The sequence below is a fragment of the Megascapheus bottae genome, chromosome 11 (genome assembly GCF_031878675.1).
Source record: "Megascapheus bottae isolate mThoBot1 chromosome 11, mThoBot2.hap1, whole genome shotgun sequence".
Taxonomy (NCBI): domain Eukaryota; kingdom Metazoa; phylum Chordata; class Mammalia; order Rodentia; family Geomyidae; genus Megascapheus; species Megascapheus bottae.
The window spans coordinates 31549927-31575646 of NC_143519.1; the positions used below are offsets into that span (position 1 = coordinate 31549927).

The 25720-nt window shown below is 33.8% G+C and overlaps 1 long non-coding RNA gene across 1 annotated transcript; it reads left to right on the forward strand.

Moving 5' to 3' along the window:
- The first annotated feature begins 1690 nt into the window (after positions 1–1690).
- On the forward strand, positions 1691–25720 carry LOC150056878 (uncharacterized). The gene is made up of 4 exons (XR_016537001.1): positions 1691–1766; positions 2150–2176; positions 24238–24296; positions 25577–25720. It is a non-coding gene; the product is annotated as an uncharacterized LOC150056878 (long non-coding RNA).

Here is a 25720-nt window from a genome sequence, read left to right on the forward strand (position 1 = left end):
TCAAGTTCAATAGGCAGGAAAATGTTCTGTAGATGGTTTCTTTTTTAAAGAACAAAGAATTTATATAATCTACAATTATCTTGACTTTACTTATAAATACAAAGTAAGTGTTAAAAAATATAATGATATGGTAGCCATTCTAAAAATTCTACTCCAGATGATAAAAATAGACATTTTGTTATATTTAAAACTAAAAAAGTATATTATACTTGTGAAGACAAAGGCTATAGCTCAATGAGAAACTGCTTGCCTAGTTCATGTGGAAGTCCTTAGGTTCAATTGTCCAAATCAAACACAGCACCCAAAAAAACAAGCAAAAATCAGAACATCAGAGACTGGAAAACATTACACTATGTAAAATAAATCAGATGCAAAAATATAGATACATAAACTCTACATATCATACATATGTGAAAACTTCCAGATATAGAGTAGAAAAGTTGTTGACCATATTCTTGAGTATATGTACTTAAATATATATCTAAATAAAATATGACTAATGTGTACCAAATTGGTGTCTACATAGTGAAGACCTGTAAAATGTCCTCACACATTTTGGTTTTTCAGTGATACAGTTTTAAATTTGTAGTTTGGTTTTACTTTTAAATTTATGAAATGTGTGGGTTACATTTATTGATGTACTATTTGAAAAGAAATACTATATGATTTTACTTGAGGAAAGTGATGTTAATTCCTTGGAAAATAAATGATGAAAAATAGCATGATTACTACAATTTATCTCGGAAGTATAGTTACATGTTATTTTCCTAAGGATTTCAAGTCCATTTTACTCTGTATATGAAGACTACTTCCAAAATAAGGGTCCTGAATATGCTACCTTCCTACCAATTTACTTCCCTGTCCTAAACACCAGAGATACAACTCACATATGCCAACAGAATCTCATAAAAGTGACAATAAGTCACTGTGGGAGTTTATAAAATCCTAGAATTTCCAAGCCTAGTCTCACTAAAGTATTGCTGCAAAGTATTTCTACCAATATCCTACGTCCAGTGAGACTGGATATTTACACATATTTTTAAGTATACATTTACTATGTACATTTGGGCAACAATGCTGAACAAAAGATCATCATACTGAATGGGTTTCCTAAGACTAAGGGAAAGTTCTCAGCATGTACATTTTTGCTCTACATGCTTAAGCACACACTCTAGTGGAGGAATCTTCAAAACATACAACTCTGGTTTTGATGACATGAGAGCAGGTTAGCATACTGAGTTCATTATGGCAGAAACACATTTTCTAAGAGGTACAAGGACAAAGTCTAAATATATTTTTCTAGACAACACAGTAGCCATAGCAGGTGGAGGAGGAAGGAAAGGGAGCGGCTGGCATGGGGCGGGGGGGGGGGGGGGGGGGGGGGGGCTGAAAGCAAAGAAGTACTTTGCTGCTGCTCTCTCTCTCTCTCTCTCTCTCTCTCTCTCTCTCTCTCTCTCTCTCTCTCTCTCTCTCTCTCTCTCTCTCTCTCTCTCTCTCTCTCTCCCTCCCTCCCTCCCTCCCTCCCTCCCTCTCCCTCTCTCCCTCTCCCTCTCCCTTTTTCTTTCTCTTTTTGCCATTATTGGGGCATGAACTCAGGGCCTGGGTGCTGCCTTTGAGCCTCTTTGTGCTTAAGTCTAGCATTCTACCACTGGAACCACAGTGTCACTTCCGCCTTTTGCCGAGTAGTTTACTGGAAATAAGAGACTCAGGGACCTTCTTGCCTGGGTTGAATTTGAATTGCAAACCATAAAATCTCAGACTCCTTGGTGGGTAGGATTACAGGCTTGAGAGTATGGTAGTATTCTTTAATAAAATATTTAATACTTCTGCAACTATGCTTGTAATAATAATGTATGTATTTGAATTATCTCTGAATACAGATTTGGATAGTGGATACAAAGTGACCTCGCATATTTTGGTCAGGAGAAAAGGTTGGTGATCTAGACAACCTTAATGCTAGGGGACAGTTACATTACTCTATTGGCATAGAAAGGTATAAATAAGGAACTAATCAAGAAATTGCCTTTTAAATCAAATAATCCCTTTGTGAACGATTGAATATTGAAAGATTTTGTCTTTATTTTCTGTCCCATCCATAACTCTATTTAAAATATCTATTTTGCCTCATTTTGTATATTTTTCTTATTAGGAGTGAGGACACTTTTATACATCCCAGGTGAGTCATATAACACTGAAAGTGCTATCAGGCAAGATTGCAGAATGTCATGAATGAGAAAGATTATTAGTTTGGTAATGTTTTTAGGCTAAATTCAGTTAGCTATTTAGCATCTTAAAACTTAAGTTTTCTTATTAGAAAATTTTGAAAATAACATAGAATTGTTTTATTTGTAAAATGATCTAAGTGTAAAATTGAAATAATACATAGAAACAAAATAACAGAAATACAAAATACTAACTTCAATATGGGCTCTAAATATATGTTAAGATCCACTAATGAAACACAATATACAACAAATTATATTTTGAACTGGACAACCATCATTTTAAATAATGAATAAATATTGTTATCTCAGATTGTGTAATAAAAATGGCACTGCAGAAATGAAATCAAAGCACATATTATGAAAAGCTTTATAAATATCAATTTCCTGCTTAATCTTTTCACTGGGATGCCCTTTAATTTGACAATAAAACTGACTCTGTTTTCTGAATCTTCATGGCATGTAAATGATGCAATTATCACCTCAGCCAGACACCTTTATTTTCTTTTGATTGTGTCAATGACAAAAGTAGAATAAATCCAAATCTTCAAAAAGTTTAATAGTTAACTGTTTATAAGGAGTGGCACCTTTTATATTAGCAGAACACCCAAAGAACAGTCTGTGTAAGACATGTCAAAATGAAATACAGCAAAGCCCATTTTGTAGTGAGAATATTCCTTAAATCAGAGTACATAAGTCTTTTCACATGTGGTCTGCTATCCCAGTGGGAATATCTTGGGAGAAATAATTGTGAAAGGGTACATCCAGCTGTCTATATTCTATCTTTATATTTATTAGAAAGAAGATAAAGAGCAAGACTCAGTCTAGCAGGATCAGAGTTTATGGCTCTTGTTAGACATTAGTCCTGAACTTGTATAATACAGATTGCTTTCCTAACAGACTGTTAACACATGGAGATGAATAACCTAGCTCTTCTCTAATCACAAATAATCCTGGTGGGATAGAAAAGCATAATAATTAATTAGTCTTTTCAAATTCTCTCCTTTGATTTATTCTCAGGTCCAAATTTTATACCAGACTTGTCAAATGGGGAGAAAAAGAGAAATTTTATATTTAATAGAAAGCAAAACTGAGATAATTAAAATACTATTGACATGAAAGATATAACTTAGGCAGTGGGAAAAAATTAATATAAATGATTTACTGGGTTCAATAAAATATTATTAAATATAAGAGTTTGCTTAGAAAAGTTAGGTGCTTTACAGAATAGTCAGTCTTTTGTTAGGCCAGGTAATGCGAGACTTGTTATATATTAGTAAAATTTAGAACTGAGGATATAGAAGCATATAAAGTCCATAAAAGAATTGAAGAAATTGGGCCTGGAGTTTAGCCTAGTGGTAGAGTGCTTGCCTAGTATGCACGAGGACCCGGGGTTCAATTCCTTGGTACCACATACACAGAAAAAAGCCAGAAGTGGTGCTGTGGCTTAAGTGGTAGAGCTCTAGCCTTGAGAAAGTCCAAGGACAATGCTCAAGCCCTGAGTTCATGGCCCAGGACTAGCAAAAAAAAAAAAAAAAAAAAAAAAAAAAAGAATTAAAGAAATTACCTAGTATATTTTACTTAGTGAGATTCTGCAGGCACAAGAATTCATCTGTTCCAAATTTACGTTTTTATTTAGTTATAATGTATTCTGCTACAAACATATTCTAAACTAGGGAAAGTTACAGAAAGGGGTTTATGTTTTATAACTTAGAGTAAATTAATTAATTTATAATTAATCAAAAACTGAATAAGGTGATAATTGCACACTGGTAGAATACAGATCGGTATTTTTAAATTTCATTGCCATAGATAAGCAACATTTCCTATGGAATATAATATTAATAATGGCAATTTTAATAGATGAAGTTTGTACACTCCCACAGTGTTGAAATGTAAATGTCTTTAGTTTAAAATGCAACAATTTGAAATTGCTATGCAAGCAGATAACATGTGGCTTTAAAAAGTTATCAGTTAATATACAGTGTTTTAATTGGCATACAATTAGAAGCATTGGAGGATCCATATTAGGAATAAATTTCCCATATTTTCATTTACCTTTAAAGAAAATCTAAAATTTTGCCTGAACTTCACTGATAAAAAAATCTATTGTGAGGGGCTGGAAGTTTGGCCTACTGGTTAAAGTGCTTGCCTAGGATGCACGAGGACTCGGGTTCGATTCCTCGGTACCACATACATAGAAAAAAAAATCTATTGTGAGATTACAATAACCAGAACACTCAGAGAATCTTTCTTGAATAATAACTATAAATGCATTATAATAAATAAAACTTAGACGAGTTTAGAATTGATATATAAACTCAAAAATTCATTTAGGATGATATTATGTTTTCAAAGAATGCCTTGGATAAGAGTAATCATAGAAATTTAAGGGAGACAAAGATTCTTATACCACTTGAACCCTCATCTAAGCATGAAACTCAAGGTCCAAGATGTTTGAATTAAGGCTTTGCTTTTTGTTTGTTTGCTATTTATTGTGCTTATTTATTATCTATAAAATAGGCAAAATGGCCACTTTAATGCATTCTGGTTATATTGTGAATATTTTCTTTACAACATACTAGATGGGAATAAAACTGCTGATTGCAAATTTTATTTTAAAGAAAGTCTATTACAATCCAAAATCAAGAGCTAAATTAGTTAAGCAATAAATATTTACTATTTCACCTCTACTGGTTATAGCATTTGCAGTGGTGCAAATATGAGAGCAGAAATTGAAAGGTTGTTAATTTGAGGCGTACAATAGTCACTGTGAAGATGACATTCACATAACAAAAAAAAAAACGCAAGTGAGTCACCACTGTGTGTCACCAATTCATGTTCATAATGTCTATTTACCTATATGGTAAGAGCTGAAAATAATGTTTACCCACAGGAACACCCACATGTGCACACACACACACACACACACACACACACACACACAGAGTAACATAGGCCTAATTGTTTCATGAAGAAAATAACTCTAAAATTTTATGATTAGCACTAATATTGATAAGCAAGTACTACACCACTTAATATATATCTCCAGGCCATTTTGCTTTGTTTACTCTTCTGCCTAGCCAAGTTCCTGATGAACAGTCTGTCAGTTTTTAATATCCCCATCACAACTGGAATGACAGGAAAATCCTCCCACAACATACAATGTTTCATTCAATCCCTCTGAATTCAGCTTGCTAGGTAGCTAGGAAAACAGATTCATAGTATTCTTCCCAAATATTGGTTGAAAAAGAGTTCTCATAAACTTTCTGACTTGGTGGTCTCTGAACCACAATCTCCTGATTTTGGTATTTAAGGCTTTTGGCTTTCTGTCTTCATTTAAGCAAATATTCTTTAAGTATCTTATACATTCCCCAATTTAGCTATTAACTTTTTCCCATCTATTTATTCATATCTTAATTCACCTACTGAAAAATAAGTTTGTTTTTCTCTATTGAAAACTAAGAGGTTTTAGAATAGCAAAATTTTATGAAACGTTCAAATGTAGATCACAAGATAAATTGTTGACATTCCTTTTAATGCACATAGTCCAAAGAATATTTGAAAAGTTCACGTTTTGCACAAAAATATTTAAATTATAGGCAATAACATTAAGAGACCTCATGTATTTCTATCCTAATAAAGGCAAAGAGAGAAACTGCATCAGGAGTTTAGCAGTATAGGGAAAGGGCTGATAACATTATCTTTCTGATTTGGAGAGGAAAATATTTTATGAATTAGACAAATATGGTGAATAACTTTAATTAAAATGACAACAAGAAGCCAGAATAAAAATATATGTTCTTCACTGTGCCCATCTAAGCTTTGGGCATTTTAATGAGATATAGCAGTGGTACATTAAAATTCTATGACTGTTAACAGAATTTGTATTATTATTTATATTACTATCTGCTGTTGATGAATAGAAATGCAATTTTTGTGTATTGTTATATAAAACCACTGTACACAACTCTCCTAATGATGTAAATCCATTTTGTCTGCAACATAGAAAATGAAACAAGATTTGCATTCTTTTCTAGTTCAATTTTTACCCCTGCCAATGTTTTGTTGGATTGAATATGAAATTCAGTAAGTGTTTACTAGGTAATATATATATATATATATATATATATGTTCTTTAACCTCATCAATATTTTAGGTATTTTGTTACCTGATACATTGTATACACGTTTATTTGTTTATTGCAAATAGGGGAGGTGAAAGGGGAAACAAGATGATTGGGAGGGTATGGCGGAGGCAAACTGGGACAAAAACATGAGAAGGGTTATCAATGTGCGAGAAGTAATGCATTAACTGCCTGGCAAATGTAACTGTAACCCCTCTATACATTAACCTGTCAATAAACTAAAAACAACAAAAACAAAGAAAACAGGGCCGGAAGTTTGGCCTAGTGGTTAAAGTGCTTGCCTAGCATGCATGAAGATTCCTTGGTACCACATACATAGAAAAAAGCCGGAAGTGGTGCTGAGTCTCGTGGTAGAGCGCTAGCCTTGAGAAAGTCCAAGGACAGTGCTCAGGCCCTGAGCTCAAGCACAGGAATTGCAAAAAAAAAGAAAAAAAAGGTACAAGAAAAACACACAAAAAAAACAAAATTTTAAGCCTGTTTTCTTATTTTGCAAAAGAACATCATGCGAACACTTCCCTCTGTCCTCAAAAAACACAATTGTAAGGGACAATGTCTTTGATGTTACAATGAAATGGAACGGATTATTCTTAGCATCCATATGAATTGACTGATCATATTTTAGAATAACTACTTTTAATGAGGTCCTTACATGGCAGATAAAATTCTGAGATAATTTATCTTCATTAATATGTTTTAAACTCAACACTCGTATAAAATATTTCTATTTTTCCAGTATTACAAATGAGGAATATGAAATTCATATTTAAATATTTTTCCATATATTTTTATTATAATTAAAGAAGGGTGACATTATAGTCACCAGATATCGTATTTAAATAATTCTTAAGATCATCTTATTATTAACAGGATTCTAATTGTGTCTTAGTCCAAACTGAATATTAAAGAATAACTTTGTTTTCAAAAAAATGTTTAATAGCATAGAATTCATTTATTTGTGTATACCAACTTCATTTCCTACAAGAGAAAAATAGGCAAATGCCTTGATGTTGCAAGTCATCCAGTTCATTCTTGATATTAAAAATAGATTTAATATTTCTGAGTGCTCTCATGAGTCTCTGAGGAATATTTTATGACTGGCATTGAAGTGCAAGGACATCAATCATCTGAAAAGTGCCATATTGAGGAGAAAAATAATACACTCTAAAATACATTTATATTAAAAGAAGAACTGCTTAATATAGACTCATTACAATACTAGAAACTCAAAAAAGTGATACTGACACTCAACTCTAACAGTCTCAATATCTTCCCATATTAAAACGTCTGACATTTCAGTTCTTCTTTCTTTGTATATTCATTCAAACAATATTTAAACAGGATTTATAATGTACCCGGAAGTAAAATAGAATTTATAACAAAGTGTCAAAGGACTTTGAAATAAAATAAATGATGTTTTTAAGGCACTAGATTTCATGAATTGACTTAGAAAGCTAATATAGAAATAAAAAAGAAGATGTGTTAATCCTGAGTTCTCAGAATATTAAAAGGTATAAGGGCCATTAAACGAAGGGGAATAATCAAAAGGAAATGAGAAAATGAGAAACAGTGTGCTAGAAATCACAAGCAGAAAATTTTTGTGGTAAAGAAAATTGTTTTAAAAGCTATGGAGTAATAACAATATACAAAATGATTTTAAATTTCAGTAATAGTTAAGTATTAACTGCTCACTAGATTTAGGTGCCATGACAGTATCATGTTATTAAGAAGGAAGCAAATTAGCAAAGGAGATGATCAGGACTATAATTCCAACTGGATTACAGATGATATATAGGATAAAGTTCAAGCTGAGCTCAGGCAAAGGAGATAGCAATTGAACAAGGTAGATGCAGTTGTTTATCTCTTATTACGTCACATAGTTTTTTAGGATGCCAATCTCAGGCTAGTTGTAGGCACATTCTGAGGCTGTCTGAGAAAAAGAAAAACTAATCAAAAGAAAAAATAATGATGGTAGGGATTAATTTACAGAATGCTTGCCTAGAAAACTGAAGTTGTAAGTATTAGCTAATATTGGCAAATAAAATGAAAGAAGACAGAGAAGAGAAAGATAAATCCAGAAACAGGGAGAGAGAATTATTTCAGATAGAGTATACAGTTAGCTATCTTATCAATAAATTTTACTTAAAAATAAGCCAGAATGCTTGTACATGGTGAAAGGCTAGGGTCAATTTTTAGTTTTCTGCATGTGGCTGCCCACTTTTTCAGCACCAATAATTGAATAGACTGTGTTTGTTCCACTGTATATCTTTGGCTCCTTTGTCAAATACAAGTTGACTACAGATATGTGGTTCTATTTCTGGATCTTCTATTCTGTTCCATTGATCTACTGGTCTGTTTTTGTGCCAATACCAAGCACTTTTTGTTATTATGGCTCTATAGTAGAGCTTGAAGTCTGGTATTGTAATACCACCAGCATTGCTCTTTTTGCCTAGAATTGTTTTGGCTATTCTAGGTCTTTTCTTGTTCCATATGAATCTTTGGATTATATCTTCTATTTCCGTAACGAATGTCTTTGGGATTTTGATGGGGATTGCATTGAATTTGTATATCAATTTTGGCAGTATAGCCATTTTCACTATGTTGGTTCTCCCTAGCCATGAGCATGGGATGTCTTTCCATTTCCTAGTGTTCTCTTTAATTTCTTTCATTAAGCTTTTATAGTTTTCATTGAATAATTCCTTTACATCTTTGGTTAAGTATATTCCTAAGTATTTTATTCTCTAGGGGGCTATTGTGAATGGGATCATTTTCTTTGTTTGGCCTTCTGTTTGTGTGTTGTTGGAGTACAAGAAGGCTACTGACTTCTAAAGGTTAATTTTGTATTCTGCCACTTTGCTAAAATAGTTTATTAATTCTAGAAGTTTGGGAGTGGAGTTTCTTGGGTCACTCAAGTAGAAGATCATGTCATCTGCGAATAGAGATAGTTTAATTTCTTCTTTCCCTATGTGGATCCCTTTGATGTCCTTTTCTTGCCTTATTGCTCTGGCTAAGGGTTCCAGCACTATATTGAAGAGAAGTGGAGAGAGTGGGCATCCCTGTCTAGTTCCTGATTTTAAGGTGAATGGTTCCAGTCTTTCACCATTTAGTATAATACTGGCTGTAGGTTTTTCATATATGGCTTTCACTATTTTGAGGAATGTACCTCTTATTCTTATTTTTTCTAGTGCTTTCAACATGAATGGATGTTGTATTTTGTCATATGCCTTCTCTGCATCCAGAGAAATTATCATATGATTCTTATCCTTAGCTCTATTGATGTTATGCCTTTCACCATGCATAAGCATTAACTCAAAGTGGATCAAAGACCTCAACGTCAGACTGGAAACAGTGAAATTGCTACATTATAAAGTAGGAGGGACACTGGAACTCATAGGCACAGGCAAAAGATTCCTGAACAGATTCCCAGGGTCACAACAGATTGGAGAGAGACTCAATAAATGGGACTACCTAAAAATAAAAAGTTTCTATACAGACAAAAACATAGTTGCAAAAGTAAAGAGACAGCCAACCAAGTGGGAAAAGATATTTACCAACAATATATCTGACAAATGCTTAATATCCAGTATCTACAGGGAACTCAAGAAACTAATACTTGCCCCCCAAACCCAATAAACCATTCACTAAATGGGCAAGGGAACTAAAGAGAGATTTATCAGAAGAAGAGATTAAAATGGCAGAAAAGCATATGAGAAAATGTTCATCATCTAGGGTCATAAAGGAAATGAAATTAAAAACAACCCTAAGATACCACCTTACCCCAACTAGAATGGCCAAGATTTTGAACTCAGACATGACAGTTGCTGGAGGGGTTGTGGAGAAAAAGGAACCCTACTGCACTGCTGGTGGGAGTGTAAACTAGTTCAGCCACTCTGGAAAGCAGTGTGGAGGTTTCTTAAAGAACTGAAAATAGACCTTCCCTACGATCCCGCCATACCACTTCTGGGCATCTATCCTGAACATCATGACCCAACATATTATAAGGAAACCTGCTCAGCTATGTTCATCTCTGCACTATTCACAATAGCCAGGCTATGGAAACAATCCAGATGCCCTACTGCAGATGAGTGGATACAGAAAATGTGGTATATATACACAATGGAATTCTACCTAGCCAACAGGCAAGATAAAATAATGGCATTCGCAAGGAAGTAGATGAACCTAGAGCGAATCATGTTGAGTGAGACAAGTCAAGACCTAAGGATCAAAAGGCACATGGTATCCTTAATATGTGGCTATTAAATCCAAAGAGTACAAGAGCGAGGACTCAATAACTGCCTACCCAAAGCTATGGACATGGTAATGGAAATATAAACATAACTATATAGACACAAAAACCTATAAATTTATAGACATGTTTTATTTCATAAATTAATGTTTCTATGACATACAAACCCTTAGCCTAAGTTTGATTAAGTTCTAAATACTAAGTCCCAGTGATTGTAAATAAAGATTCCCTCCTTGAACACTTGTGTGTTAAACTTGTCATTTAAAATATGATGTAAAAATCAACGTTAATAAATTCTTTAATAAAAATAAAAATAAAAAATAAGTGGAAAAATTGGAGCTGGAAGTATAGAGCAAGTAGTAGAGAGTTTGTAAGCATAAGATCTGGCTTTCATTCTATTTCTATGTAAAAGTATCCAGGAAAATGCTGATCAATCAAGAACAAAAAAAGAGAAGTGGTTAGAGCATTACTTTGTGAATGATATTGACCATGTACCTAACTGATAGGGAATTTATCTCAACAAATCTCAAACAAATTTCATTAGACTATTCTAAATTACTAATTATTTTTCTTACAGGCAATTTCTAATGTATTAGCCAATTGACAGGTAGAGGAAGTTAATCTCCTGAAACCCTCTTGTTAATTACCAAACTCATAGTTTCAATTAGTGAATTCAGTTTTACTATATCTGATCTAACATTCCCAAAGGAATTGAAGTCACAGTGTTGAAGAAATAGCTGTATTCCCCTGTTCCTTGTAGCAATACATTAAGTAAACAGCAAACTAATGAAAACAGCTCAGTCTCTCAGCTGTTGAATGAATATGGATTTTTGCATAATGATGCACAAAATGTTTACTTTCTAGGAGAAAAATTCAGTCATTTGTAATAAGTAAAATAAATCAGTCTTATTTCTTGTACAAATTGATAGGAGCCATTGTGGTGTCTAATCTAGATAATATCTAGTTTTCTTATGGCACTTGTAGCAGATATAACAACATAGTATATATAACTCATACCAGGTGAACATACATCACTGCCAGCCCTTACAAAAGTGCAGTGATCTGGAACGTGATTCAGGTGTAGAGTGTTTATCATAGGCCCTGTGTTCCGTCCCACCACCACCCAGAATTAAAAGAAAAGCACAGTGTAGACAACACACTATGTCATACATATAATTCTAGTAAACTGCTAGGTTACTGACTTAGATATTTAGTTGAATGGTAGTTACTATAGGTATGACACAGTGAATGGAAAAAAAGGCTGATTATTGTTACAGGTAGAACTAGGGGGAAAAAGCCAATTGTAGCATATTAGTACACTATGTTACTACAATGCACTATAAATGTCAAAACCTGGAAGGATTTGTGAAAGTTTGTAATCATAAAAAATAAGAATTTCAGCTTTTTATGCTAGATCTAATTTAAATATTATTCACTATTATTCATTATTTACTATTTAGTATATCCTAAAGAGGGAGATTTTCATACTATTATGTCTATTTTGTATTTATATATGTCAATTAATATAAAATATTTATATGTTATATATATATAAATATTTTAAGTATTTGAACCAAAATGCATTATTTGAAGAGTAAATGCAGATCTATATAGAATTTACACCAGGAAAAGGTAGACTGGTAAACCTGTCCATACTGACTTTCTATGCAGGAATCCTGGCTATCTAGTGTTTATCTCACAATTTTCTGAAACGAACTGCCCAAATAGATGACTGCTTTTGAAATCCTGCAGAGAAACATATTTTGTCATCCATCTCCATCAAAAGCTTTAACTAGCTGTCATCCATAGATACTCTAGCAAAAATGACCAGGTAGAAGAGTATTGTATTTAGTAAATATTTTGTTCCATATCTGAGCTGAACTTTAACTCAGATTTGTTAGAAATATGAATCCTTTGTATCTAAATTTTCTCCTTATAATGGATATTTATTTATAATGGCATTTTGTTTTGGTCTCATTGTTGTGTGATTTTTTGGTGAGATTTTTTTTCCTTTCATGCTTTTCTGCCTATAATTAGATTTTTCTTTGTGATGAACATTTCCTGACATAATATTTAACAGACAAATTCAGAGCTTGAATTTTCATGAAACTTCTGTCCAAACTGCAAATATCAGTTAACCTTTTAATAACTCACTATAGAAGACTTACATTATATAAATCATAACTCATTACATAGGAAGAGACCCATATTTACAGGGCCTCTAATAGTCCACGAGTTGTTACTGTTCATCTGGCAACATTATAAGACTATTTCATTAATATGAATCATTAAATTCAGTCTTAAATTCATCAAATTAATATTGTTTACTATAGTTTTAAAGAAACAGTCACATTACAATCTGTGATAATTGCCATTATTAAACAATACCTCAATAGAACACTAAAATTTGGCGCCCTTGCAATTTCATAGTGAACATTATGTAATGAGTATATGTTACACTTACTTTAGCAGAAGCACCTAATAATAACGAAGCAAAAGAGAGCCTCCTACTGAAATGTCTCACCAGACACCACAGAATTCCACACAAAAGTAGAAGTAAAAATCATGCAAATTCTGGCTTGTGTTTTATATGAGCAAACAAATGAATAAAAATTTTATTTTGAGTTTGAAAGAAGGATGATTACCATAGACTGCTTGAATTAAAACTATACTCTGTTAGAAAGGAGAATGTATGTAAAAGATATCTCAAGTCATCATTAATCTAGAATATAAAAATAAATGAAATAGAATCTATTATATGGTTTGGAAGGGTGGCCTAGTAGTAGAGTGATTGCCTAGTGTGAACAAAGCTCTGGTTTCTATTCCTCAGTATCACATACATAGAAAAGGATGGAAGTGGTTCTGTGGCTTAAGTGGTAGAGTGAGTTCAAGCCCCAGGACTGGCAGAAAGAAAGAAAGGAAGAAAGAAAGAAAGGAAGAAAGAAAGAAAGAAAGAAAGAAAGAAAGAAAGAAAGAAAGAAAAAGAAAGAAAGAAAGAAAAGAGAAAGGAAGCAAGGAAGGAAAGAAGGAAAGAAAGAAAGAAAGAAGAAAGAAAGAAAGAAAGAAAGAAAGAAAGAAAGAAAGAAAGAAAGAAAGAGAGAAAGAAAAGTCTACACTATGTCTGATCTCTTCTACCCCATTTCTAATTTCTAATTTGGGAAATTAAAAGAGTTCAAGAAATACTGAATTTTACATTGAATTTTATTATTAAACTATTAAAAAGCCATATGTAACTGTACTAAGGATAACATTTTTAAATATCTGGAGCTTATAACATATTTACATGACTTAATCCAGCAGATTAGTGAGTCACTCATGGGTTCTGTCTCCTGAGAGCTCATATAGACCCTGATATCCTGGCTATAAATCATTTAAATTAAATTGCCACCAGAAGGTAGGGTGCCAGCGAACTAAGTGCATAATATAATCTCCCACATGATCTTAATGTGCAAAGGATGAGAACCTGAGTAGATCATCCAAATGCATGAGTAGGCTAGAAAATAACAGAAATACATTTTCAGCAAAAACATGAAACAAGATTAAAACATACAATTTATGATTGAGGTATCAAGAAAATATGTTTACTCAAAAATGCACCACAGTTTTTTAATGTTAGGTTCTCATGCTAATTTAGAGAAAATTCAACAATATTTTAAACTTTTTGTGTTGTTTTACCAAAGACAAAAATTTAATATTATTTAAAGCTGTAAGTATATCATTAGACATACAATCTATTAAATTATTTATTGTTTTCTTTAACACAGGTGTATAAGACAGTAGTTGGAATGAATCCTAGTAGAAGTGTGTGCAAATTTTCTGAGTAATATATGTCATATATGCAATTGTCAAAATGAATGCATGTCCTACTATACATATTGTGCTGGGTGAAAATTCTAGATTATATATTTTGTATTAGTTTAGATGTTTTGTTGTGGTTTGGTATATGTGTTTTGCATATAGTCTCAAAATATTATTCTATGGCATATTAGATTAAGGGGAGTATTTTTATTTTTATCTTAATATTCAAAATTTGAGGTTAAATACTGCATATATCTGATATTTTAAATTTATTCAAAGTATGAGTGCATATTACCAAAAATTTTTAGCTTCAAAACTTAGCTTTTTTTGTTTCAATTGTATCCAAATTTAATTTGTGTGATTTTAAAGTTATTTATTTATTTAAGACTTGACTAAACATAGTATGAAAGCACTCTGATACTCCTCCTCCTGTATTCAACAAAAGTTTTCAACTAAAAACCTTTAATAGTAATAAGTGTCTATAAATGTACCTTGTGTAAAACTTACACTTCATTTATTTACTTTTTTATTGTAATTAGTAAAAGGGTTACATGATATTTGCCAGATAGAAGGTGCATTAATTCACATACATTGATACCCTTTCACATGTCTTGGTACCCGTTTCCCTCCCCCCCCCACACCCCCCGCCCGTCTTGGTTTTCCCCCCTTCCCTATCAAATTTCAAATATCCAAATACAAATAAATTCAATATATCAGATAACAAAGTGAGATACTATACCAATATGAGATAACCAAGGGACAGCAAAGGAGATGAGAGACAACATAGTACATTAAGGACAACAATCATTCATTGTATGGCTTTTGTTTCAGTATCCTGGAGGTCCTTTCAATTAGCTTCACATTATATGTCCTTATGTATCAAGATTTTGCTTTATTGCAAATCTCTGCTACTAGACCCCAAGGTTTCTACTGATTATGACAAATGAGGGAAACCATTGAGCCTAAGTTCCTTTGAGTCTGGCTTACTTCACTTAATATGATTTTTTCTAAGTCTTTCCATTTCCTAACAAATGGGGCAATGTCATTCTTTCTGACAGCAGCATAGAATTCCATTGTGTACAAATACCACTACTTGTTGATCCACTCATCAACTGAGGGACATCTAAGTTGGTTCCATATCTTTGCTATGGTGAATAGTGCTGCAATGAACATTGTTGTGCTAGTGGGTTTAGTATGTCCTTGTTTCTGGGTGGTTGGGTAAATGCCAAGTAGTGGAATTGCTGGGTCATAGGGGAGTTCTATGTTTAGCCTTTTGAGGCACTACCACACTGCTTTCCATAGTGGTTGAACGAGTTTGCACTCCCACCAACAGTGTAGTAGTGATCCCTCCTGGCCACATCCCCTCCAGCATCTGTTGTCTTTCGTTTTCCTGATCCTGGCCATTCTAGCTGGAGTGAGGTGGAATCTTAGAGTTGTTTTGATTTGCATTTCTTTTATGACCAGAGATGTGGAGCATTTCTTCATGTGTCTATAGGCCATTTTTGTTTCTTCTTCAGAGAAGACTTTCTTTAAGTCTTTGGCCCATTTTTTTAATGGGATGGTTGTTACTTTGGAGGTTAGATTTGGAGTGATTCAATTTTTTGAGTTGTTGATATATTTTAGATATGAGGCCTTTGTCCGTTTAGTTGGTGAAGATCTTCTCCCACTCTGTAGGATTCCTGATTAGTTTACTAGCTATGTCAAAAATCAACTGCCTTCCTTTCTGCCAACAGTGAGAGGAACGAGGCAATAATCAGGAAAGAAACTCCTTTCACAATAGCCTCAAAGAAAATAAAGTACCTAGGAATTACCTTAACTAAGAATGTAAAGGACCTTTTTGACGAAAACTTTAAAACCCTAAAAAAGGAAATTAAAGCAGAACTAAGGAAATGGAAAAACCTCCCATGCTCCTGGATTGGAAGAATCAACATTGTGAAAATGACAATCTTGCCAAGAGCTATCTACAAATTCAATGCAATACCCATCAACATCCCAATGTCATTCTTTAAAGAAATAGAAGAGGCAATCCAAAATTTCATATGGAATAATAAAAGACCCCGTATAGCAACAACACTTCTTAGCAGAAAAAACAGCGCAGGAGGAATTTCAATTCCAAACTTTAGACTCTATTACAGAGCTATAATTCTCAAAACAGCTTGGTACTGGCACAGGAACAGGCCTGAAGACCAATGGAATAGAACTGAGGACCCAGATATTAAACCACAGACCTATGGCCACCTATTCTTTGACAAGGGAGCCAAAAAAAAAATATAATGGAAGAAAGACAGCCTCTTCAACAAGTTGTGCTGGCAGAACAGGTTAAGCACCTGCAGAAAACTAAAGCTGGATCCTTCTTTGTCACATTGCACTAGAATTAACTCCAAATGGATCAAAGACCTGGAGGTAAAAGCTGACACACTGAAAACTCTACAGGAAGGAATAGGAGATACATTAGGCCTCCTTGGGACAGGTCGAAACTTTCTTAATAAGGACCAAGAATCACAACAAATCAGAGAAAGGCTGGATAAGTGGGACTGCATTAAACTTTTTTAAATTTTAATACTTAGAAGTCCTAGTATGTAGTACACTAAGCATACAGACTCAGTAAAATTCCACAAGCTGCCGGAACATGAAACATACTATGCATGTTTAATGCTAATGTCCCAGATAGTTGTCCTTTTATGATTGTAGTTAGCAATTAAAATACCTATTTGTTTTAGCATGTGAATATATTTTGAGCATCTTAATAATGTTCTTATGCTAATTTTTACTGTGATCATTTTTAAATGAAGCATTCTTTGACCTAAAGAATTACCTCTGTACATTTTGTTGGGTCACAAGATCAACAAAACTGTATAATTATATTTTTATTTTAATAAATTACATGTTAGCAAGAGCTCCATTGTTGCTCTGTATCTCAGATTTAAGACATAATTTATGTTATTACACATCAATTTGCATATACAATTAGGAAATATGCTGTGCATAATGATATAATTGAGCATAATTAACCTCTATATGTCCAATATCTTTTCAGCTCTACATCAAACAATGTTTTGGAGTTATAGGATTAAGTAAAATTATAAAATAATTAGCTGATAGTGCGGCTCAAATGTTAGATTATTTGCCTAGCAAGTACAATTTCCTAAGTTCAATCCTCAATTATGCTTCTTTGAAGCAATTAAACATTTCATGCATTAATTAAAAAGAAGACATTTAATAAACAATGTAATGCATCAATGCATCTTACTTCAAATAAGTATGGTATTTGTTTCTTCTTTTTAAAATTATTCTTTTTTTTTTTTTGGCCAGTCCTGGGCTTGAGCTCAGGTCCTGAGCTCTGTCCTTGGACTTTCTCAAAGCTTGAGTTCTACCACTTGAACCTCAGCACCACTTCTGGCTTTTTCTTTTCTATGTATGAGGGTGGTACCGAGGAATCGAACCCAGCTCTGTGTGCATGCTAGGCAAGCACTCTACCAATAAGCCAAGCTCCTGGCCCCTTAAAATTATTCTTATAAAGTCATAATGCTATAAAAAACAATTGCTTAGGCCATAAAAACTGAAACTTGTCAGTACTGAAAACATCTTCCTTCAGAAAAAAAGAATATTAAAAATTATTGTAAAAAAATTTTTGTGAGCTGGGAGTTTAGCCTAGTCGTAGAATACTTGCTTAGCATGCACAAAATACCTAGGTTTGAATCCAGGGTACCACATACATAGAAAAATTAAGGTACTATGTTATCTCTCATCTCTTTTGCTGTCCCTTGGTTATCTCATATTGTTACAGTATCTCACTTTGTTACCTGATATATCTGATATATTTGTATTTGGTTATTTGAAATTGGATAGGGAACGGGGGAAAACAAGATGAGGGGTGGGAGTGGGGGGAAGGAAATGGGGACCAAGACATGTGAAAGGGTATCAATGTATGGGAATTAATGCACCATCTATCTGGCAAATATCATGTAACCCTTCTATTAATTACAATAAAAAATATATGAAAAAAAATCCAGGAATGGTGCTGTAGTTCTAGTGGTAGAACTCTAGCCTTGAGGAACAAAAACAAATAAAATAACAAATAAAAAACAAAACATAATAGCAACAACAAAAATAAAAACATAAACAAGGACAGACCTCAGGCCCTGAGCTCAAGCCCAGGACTGGAAAAAAAATATTAGTGTAATTTAATTGTGATAAGGCTTTTGTGATATTTTAAAAATACTAAACTATATATTGATCAAATACGCCACATCTGTATTTCATACATATATATATATATATATCCTATTGCAATTAATAGAAGGGTTATACTCATCCATACTTCTCTTTGTTAACATCTTCTACCTTTTCTTTTGAAAAGCATTTAAACTGTTTTTTCAAACCTTATGTTAAAGTAGAATAGTGTTGTTGATTTTTTTATTAAAGGTAATCAAGCCTGGCATAGTGGCTCATGCCTATAATCCTAGCTACACCAGGATGCTGAGATCTGAGGATCAAGGTTCAAAGCCAGCCCAGGTACAAAAGGACATGAGAAACTTATCTCCAATTAACGTCTAGAAAATGGGAAGTGGGGCATGGCTCAAGGGTAGGGCAGTAGCCTTTAGCTGAATTGCTCAGGTACAAAGCCCAGGCTCAGGGGCAGGTTCGTAGATTTGAGCTGAAGAGCTCAGGAAGAGTGCCCTTGCCTAGTTCAAGCCCTATTACCCACACACACACAAAAAAAATTAAATTAAATTAAAATAAAAAGATAATCAAGTGCAATTTTTTGCATTTCAAATATTATATGTAATAGATGGATTTGACATTATCACTTTTTCTACAATCTTTATCAAATATTTATTTCATAATAAGTATTTATTAAATATTTATTAGAAAACTCTCAGGACATTTAGTTACAGTGGCACAGACAAAAAGAAAAATGCACAGACAAAAAAAAACCTCTTTCTTTAAACTACTCATGTCCAAATATTAAAATGTGATAGTTTTTCATGGAGCAAATCAGGGCTATCCATATATGATAGCCATGCTCTCATAGTCTAACATGCTACATGGAGAATTTGCTATAAGAAAAAAACTAGTTAGGTACAAGATTGAATGTCAGGTTGAAGACTAGAAGTTTATAATAAAACCATTTAGATAGTTAATATTCTGTTACTGTAACTCAGGTCTGTTTCTAATCTTGATTGTTTTTGTGCTTTGTCTTGAAACATCCTGAGAAGCCTGTTCTCAGAATACTGAAACACATATCTCACTTTGGTCCTTGCCGTTTTTATTATTATAGCTTAATACGTTAAGTTTCTCTTGAGTTTCTCCCCAATGACATCTTTAGGCTAAATGCTTTACTATAATTTAGTAATATTATTGGGCTAAGGGAAACTTTTAATGGGGGGCTTATCAGGAAGGAAATCTGTTAAAGCAGATAACCCCTTGAAGGGGATATTGATAATCAGTACCTTCCTTCTCTTTCTTTCTGGCTAACAAAAGGTGAAATGCACTTTCTAAGAGTTGTTCAATGATAATATTCTCTGTCATCATATGTCCCCAAATAAGCAAGCCAATTTAACAGTGAAGCTAAATTCGAGGCATGAGCAAAAATAAACGACTGTATGTATGTATACTGTGAATCAAACACGAATGTGTAGATTATATGAAACTATAACGTGTTTTTAAGTAAGAAAAATACGAATGTGAAGATTATATGAAAGAATATAACGTGTTTTTAAGTAATCCAGGTGTTCATGCATGCTTACAACTAAGCCAAACTCCTGGTCCCATGAAACTCTTAGAAATAGCAACAGAAGTCACTTTTTGGGAACATCAGAAGAAATACATTAAGAAAAAAGAAAATACATTCTTTCCTATATTTTATATTATTTTATTTATTTATTTATTTATATTTATATTTATATATTTTTTTTTGCCACTCCTGGGCTTGCGCTCAGGGCCTGAGCACTGTCCTTGGACTTTCTCAAGGCTAGAGCTCTACCACTTGAGCTTCAGCACCACTTCCGGCTTGTTTTTATGTATGTGGTACCGAGGAATCAAACCCGGGTCTTCGTGCATGCTAGGCAAGCACTCTATCATTAGGCCAAGGTCCTGGCCACTATTGCATATTCTTATAAGAGAGACGGCAACTTAGTAAATCATCTTTTGATCATTGTTAGTGAAAATTCAAAAAAATACATGAATCAATCTATAAAGAAATATGTGGTGGCTGGGAGTGTAACCTAGTGGTAGAGTGCTCGCCTTGCATGTACAAAGACCTGGGTTCGAGTCCTCGGTACCACATACATAGAAAAAAGCCAGAAGTAAATTAATGAAGAGAATGCCACATAGTATTCAAAGGAGAAAGAACTTTAATTTCTGAACTGCAGGCCCCCAGGCCAAATTGCATGAGGTAGAAGGAGAGGAGAGGGGGCTGGCCAGCCTGCATTTTTTTTTTTTTTTGTGGGTCATGGGCTTGAATTCTACCCCGGATGCTGTCTCTGAGCTCTTCAGCTCAAGGCTAACAACCTACCCCTTGAGCTACAGCCTCACTTTCCATTTTCTAGTGATTAATTGGAGATGAGTCACAAGTCCTGTGGCAGGGCTGGCTTTGAACCTAGATCCTCATATCTCAGCCTCCTGATTAGCTAGGATTGCAGGAGTGAGACACCATGCACAGCTTCTAGAAGTCAACATTCAACTGAAATTTATATTATAAAAGATTTCTTTCTAATTAGAAGGGTAAAAAAATATAAAATAAGCTAACTGCAATATGGAATTTTATATTTATTGTAAATTACTTTTCTAAATATACAGAAATAGGTGAGCAGGTGAGTTATTTTGAAAATTACCTAAGAAATTACTTATAATGCATTTATTTACCGGTTCTAGAATACTGAAGCTGTTCTTAAAATACGTATATATTGGCTGGGAGTTTGGCCTAGTGGTAGAGTGCTTGCCTAGCATGAACGAACACCCGGGTTCTATTCCTCGATACCACATACATAGAAAAGAAGCTGGAAATGGTGCTGAGGCTCAAGTGGTAGAGCTCTAGCCTTAAGAAAGCCCAGGACTGGCAAAAAAAATGTGTATATATTTTATTTTGAAAATGACAAAAATTTAAAATTGAGAAAAATGTGAATAACAGAAAACATGAAAAAATGAACTTTAGAAAGGACAAAAGATTTGGAATAGTTGGAATTTTTATGTTAACCCGACTGTATGAATATTTTTGGTTTAAAAATCTTATAATGGGGGGCCGGGAGTTTGGCCTAGTGGTTAAAGTGCTTGCCTAGCATGCATGGAGACTCAGGTTCGATTCCTCGGAACCACATATATAGAAAAAAGCCGGAAGTGGTGCTGAGGCTCAAGTGGTAGAGCTCTAGCCTTGAGAAAGAGTCCAAGGACAGCGCTCAGGCCCTGAGCTCAAGCCCAGGACTGGCAAAAAAAAAAAAATTATAATGGAATATTTTAACAGACAAAATTAATGGAGTTTAATCTTTCATTTGTTCTCTTTTTTTTTGGGGGGGGGAGAGGGCTTCATGGGATTTGAACTTGGCCTGGGTGCTGTCCCTGAGCTCTTCAGATTAAGGCTACCACCCTACCCTTGAGCCAAGCCCCACTTCCCATTTCCTAGAGGCTATTTGGAAATAAGAGTCTCAGATCCTTTTTTTTTTTTTTTCTTTTTAAATTTAAGTATCAAGACAAAGGGACAGGCCCTTTTCTTTGCAGACAGACATTGGAAATGTGATGTGGATGATGATTGCTATTTCTAAAATTTTCCCCTTAGGAAACTTAAAAGAGGGTTTAAAAGATTTAAAAGACAGTTATCTGTGTGATGTAATTTGGTGTCAACACTATTTTGTAACTAAATGTATTTCTTTTTAATAAAGAGTCATATGCTAGTCTGGAATTCACGGTACAGTGATGGTGCTTGAAATTCTTGCATTAAGGGAAAAAAAAATAAACCTGTCATTTGAGTTCAAAGGTTCTCTAAGTTAAACTTGGACTGGAAAAAAAATTGCCTATTTTAAAATAGGTGACCCAGGGCCTTGGGCTGTGCCTAGTGCTTTAAGGCTTCAAATGAAAATAAAAGCTGAACTATAAAGTGTTACAGCAATGATTAGCAAAAATAGGCTAAGGCTATATGTTTCTGGCTAGGGAGGGTGAACACTCCTGTGTCAACTGACAGAAGGTACAGAAGATGAGAGTCCTCACCCATCAACCCAACAATGAAGGAACCAGAGTCATTTTGAAAAATGTTACAGGATAAAGGAAAAATACAAGAGGAAACAGGGAAATGACAATTAGCATGAGTCTTCATTTTTTTGTGGAAGCCTTGAGTCACTACAGCTTGGCCCTGGCCTGTTATTTATTTATTTTTTGTCCATCCTGGGACTTGAACTCTGGGCCTGAGCACTGTTCCTGAGCTCTTGAGCTCGAGGCTACCGTCCTCTCTACCCGGGATCCACAGCGCCACTTCTAGTTTTCTGGTGGTAAATTGGAGATAAGAGTCTCTCAGACTTTAGTGCCCAGACCGCTTTGAACCTTGAAGCTCAGATCTCAGCCTCCTGAGTAGCTAGGATGTCAGGTATGAGTCACCACACCTAGTTTGTCCCTTAGTTTTGTTGCTGGAGGCTAGCTCTCAGCCTCCTTACCCACTTCTGGCTTTTTGCTTGTTGCTTGTTCTCTCAGATCCTTTTTTGCTCAGGCTGGTTTTGTACCTTGATCCTCAGATCTCAGCCTCTTGAGTAGCTAGGATTACAGGCATGAGCCACAGCACTGGGCTCATTTGTTCTTTAAATGTTACTATTTTATTATTATAATGCTATTGGTTTGAAAGAGGATCATTAAATACTTTTATATCTCCCATTTATTGTGGACATTATAAGGAATGTGATGATTTTCATATAGCTCAAAATTCATTTGTAATAATAAATATTAAAGTCAACTACTGGTACTTTATTATTATTAGAATTAGAAATTTTCTTTTATTTGGTAATTTCTCACCTGGCTTAAATTTTTACAAACATTTCAGAAGGAAAATATATATGAAAAATAAATTATCTTTGCATTTTAGGGAATGACTCTCTACACATGTGGACCAGTTTTTATGATCACTCCTCTAACCTTGTAGTCAGTAAAAATCATTGTCCTCTGAAACCTGGGCTTTGGTCTTCTCGTGCTTTTCTTCATTCTGCCACAGAAGTGCTGAAAATACTCAGAAAATAATTTATCTCATGAACCTCCTGTACTTTAAATATTATCTCTTTTCATTATAACTTAACATTTTTAATGGAATGGAATCCTAAATAAGATTTATCAAGCAATTTACTTACCTTGACTGCAACATATGCTTAAAAGTGAACAAGAACCAAACATTTCTATAGTATTTTTGTGTTTAACTTTGCTTAAGCTGAAGTTTTATTCAAAGTGAAAGATTGCTGTTGATCAAGCTCAGACAAAACTAAATAGCCATTGGGATGCTCAGAAAAATTTTCCAGCATTATATCCTGGGAATGAAAATTTGTGTAGTGTTTGTCCCCAGGATTTGCATTGAATTTTTTTGAATATTGAATGTTTTCAAATAGATTTTCTGTGGTAATATACTGGTGTTATATTTTTTTGGAGGGGGGATAAACATAGTACATTCAGTTAGTTGAAGTTGAACTTCCAAAAATATCAATGGAATTCCAAAATAGATATTATACATTGAAAAGGTTGCAAAGTAAAACTGGAGAATATTCTTAATACTTGATTCTTGTTAATTAAGTGTGGATGTAGAAGTAAGAGGTGTAGGAACATTTTCTAAACAAATATAAAATATTTATCTGCCACTGTAGGATACAAGCCATGAGAAGGGTTTGGAATGCTGCTTCTTGGTTTCCTGAGGCAACGGAAGGTGTGTTCCATTTATATAAAGTAGTGAGAAATGGAATTGAAATCTAGCTGGTATTTTCTTTTCTCTTTTACTTTACATTTATTATTAATATGAACATATACAAAGCTGTTACAATTGTTAGTCAGAATGTGAATACAATGCCTTTTATTCAATGTCACCTCTTTATTCCTTCTCTGCTATTTCTCCATTCTGCCCCACCATCAAGATATTTAATTAATATTTAATTTACATAATGTGCTTAGATTATAATGGTTGATTTTGTTCACTCTCTTTCTCCATTCTTGGGCCCTACTCTCCCTCCAAGTTTTTCATCCTTTAGTTTATTTATAATGTGTTGAACTCTGTATATTTTAAAATGCAATTTTATATTTCTAGATTTATAAAAACTCATCATACGTAAGTGACATAAGCCAGATTCAGAGGAAAAAACAATGCATATTTCCTCTGGTAGTTGAAAGCTAGATCAATATATGCATGTCCTACATTAAAATACCTGTTATTTTTTTCATTAAAAACCCTTGTCAAAAGAAAAAAATAAAAATGATCATAAATATTCTGAATTTGATAATAAACATTGTTAAATGAAGTTCATATAGAATAATTGTATTTTAGGGTCAAACATTTGATGGAATTACATTTTTACTTTAAAAATATTGTAAGGTTATAGACAATAATAAAAGTCCATAAATAATCTCTCATGATGATGGAATCTTGTGTGTCTAAGTTCTGGTGATAAATTTGATGATAATACTGATCATGATGACAATGCTATATATTATCAGTCATAATATATTTCACTATTTATAACAACAGCCATGTGATCCTTGGCACACAACTGTAATTAGAAGATATATCTATTCCAGGTCACAAATAAATTAGTAGGATATTTTTAATATGAAATTGTCATTTATTTAGCTCGATTGTGATGGAAAGAAGCTGATTAAAATCAATTAAACTGTGAAATCCACAGTTCCATGATGGAAAAAATAGAGCACAGTGAAAATGAAATAACTTTGAATAGAGTATAATTATGCTTTAGTTCAATTTTCTTTTTTTATAACCAAATACCTCTGAGATCTTTTCTACTTCAAGCAAATTTTCAATGGCTATTTCAATGTATTTTATTCATTTTTTTCTATTCCTAACGAATTTTATATTTGCGTATTTGGGTCTTATCACGCAGTATCCCTGTCCCGCAAGGAAGACACACGACACAATGCTAGCTTAAGCAGTATCCTTTATTCTTCTTCTCCTCTTCCCTTCCTCTCTCCTCTCTCCAGGCCGCTATATACAGGCAGTGGGCCAATCAACTCATGCCAGCTCGCTCAGGCCCTCCAATCACGGCTTCACATGCTCCAGTCAGGCACCCTTCATGCATCCGGCCACGCAGAGACCAGGCTTCTGCTAACAATGGCAGCACTCCC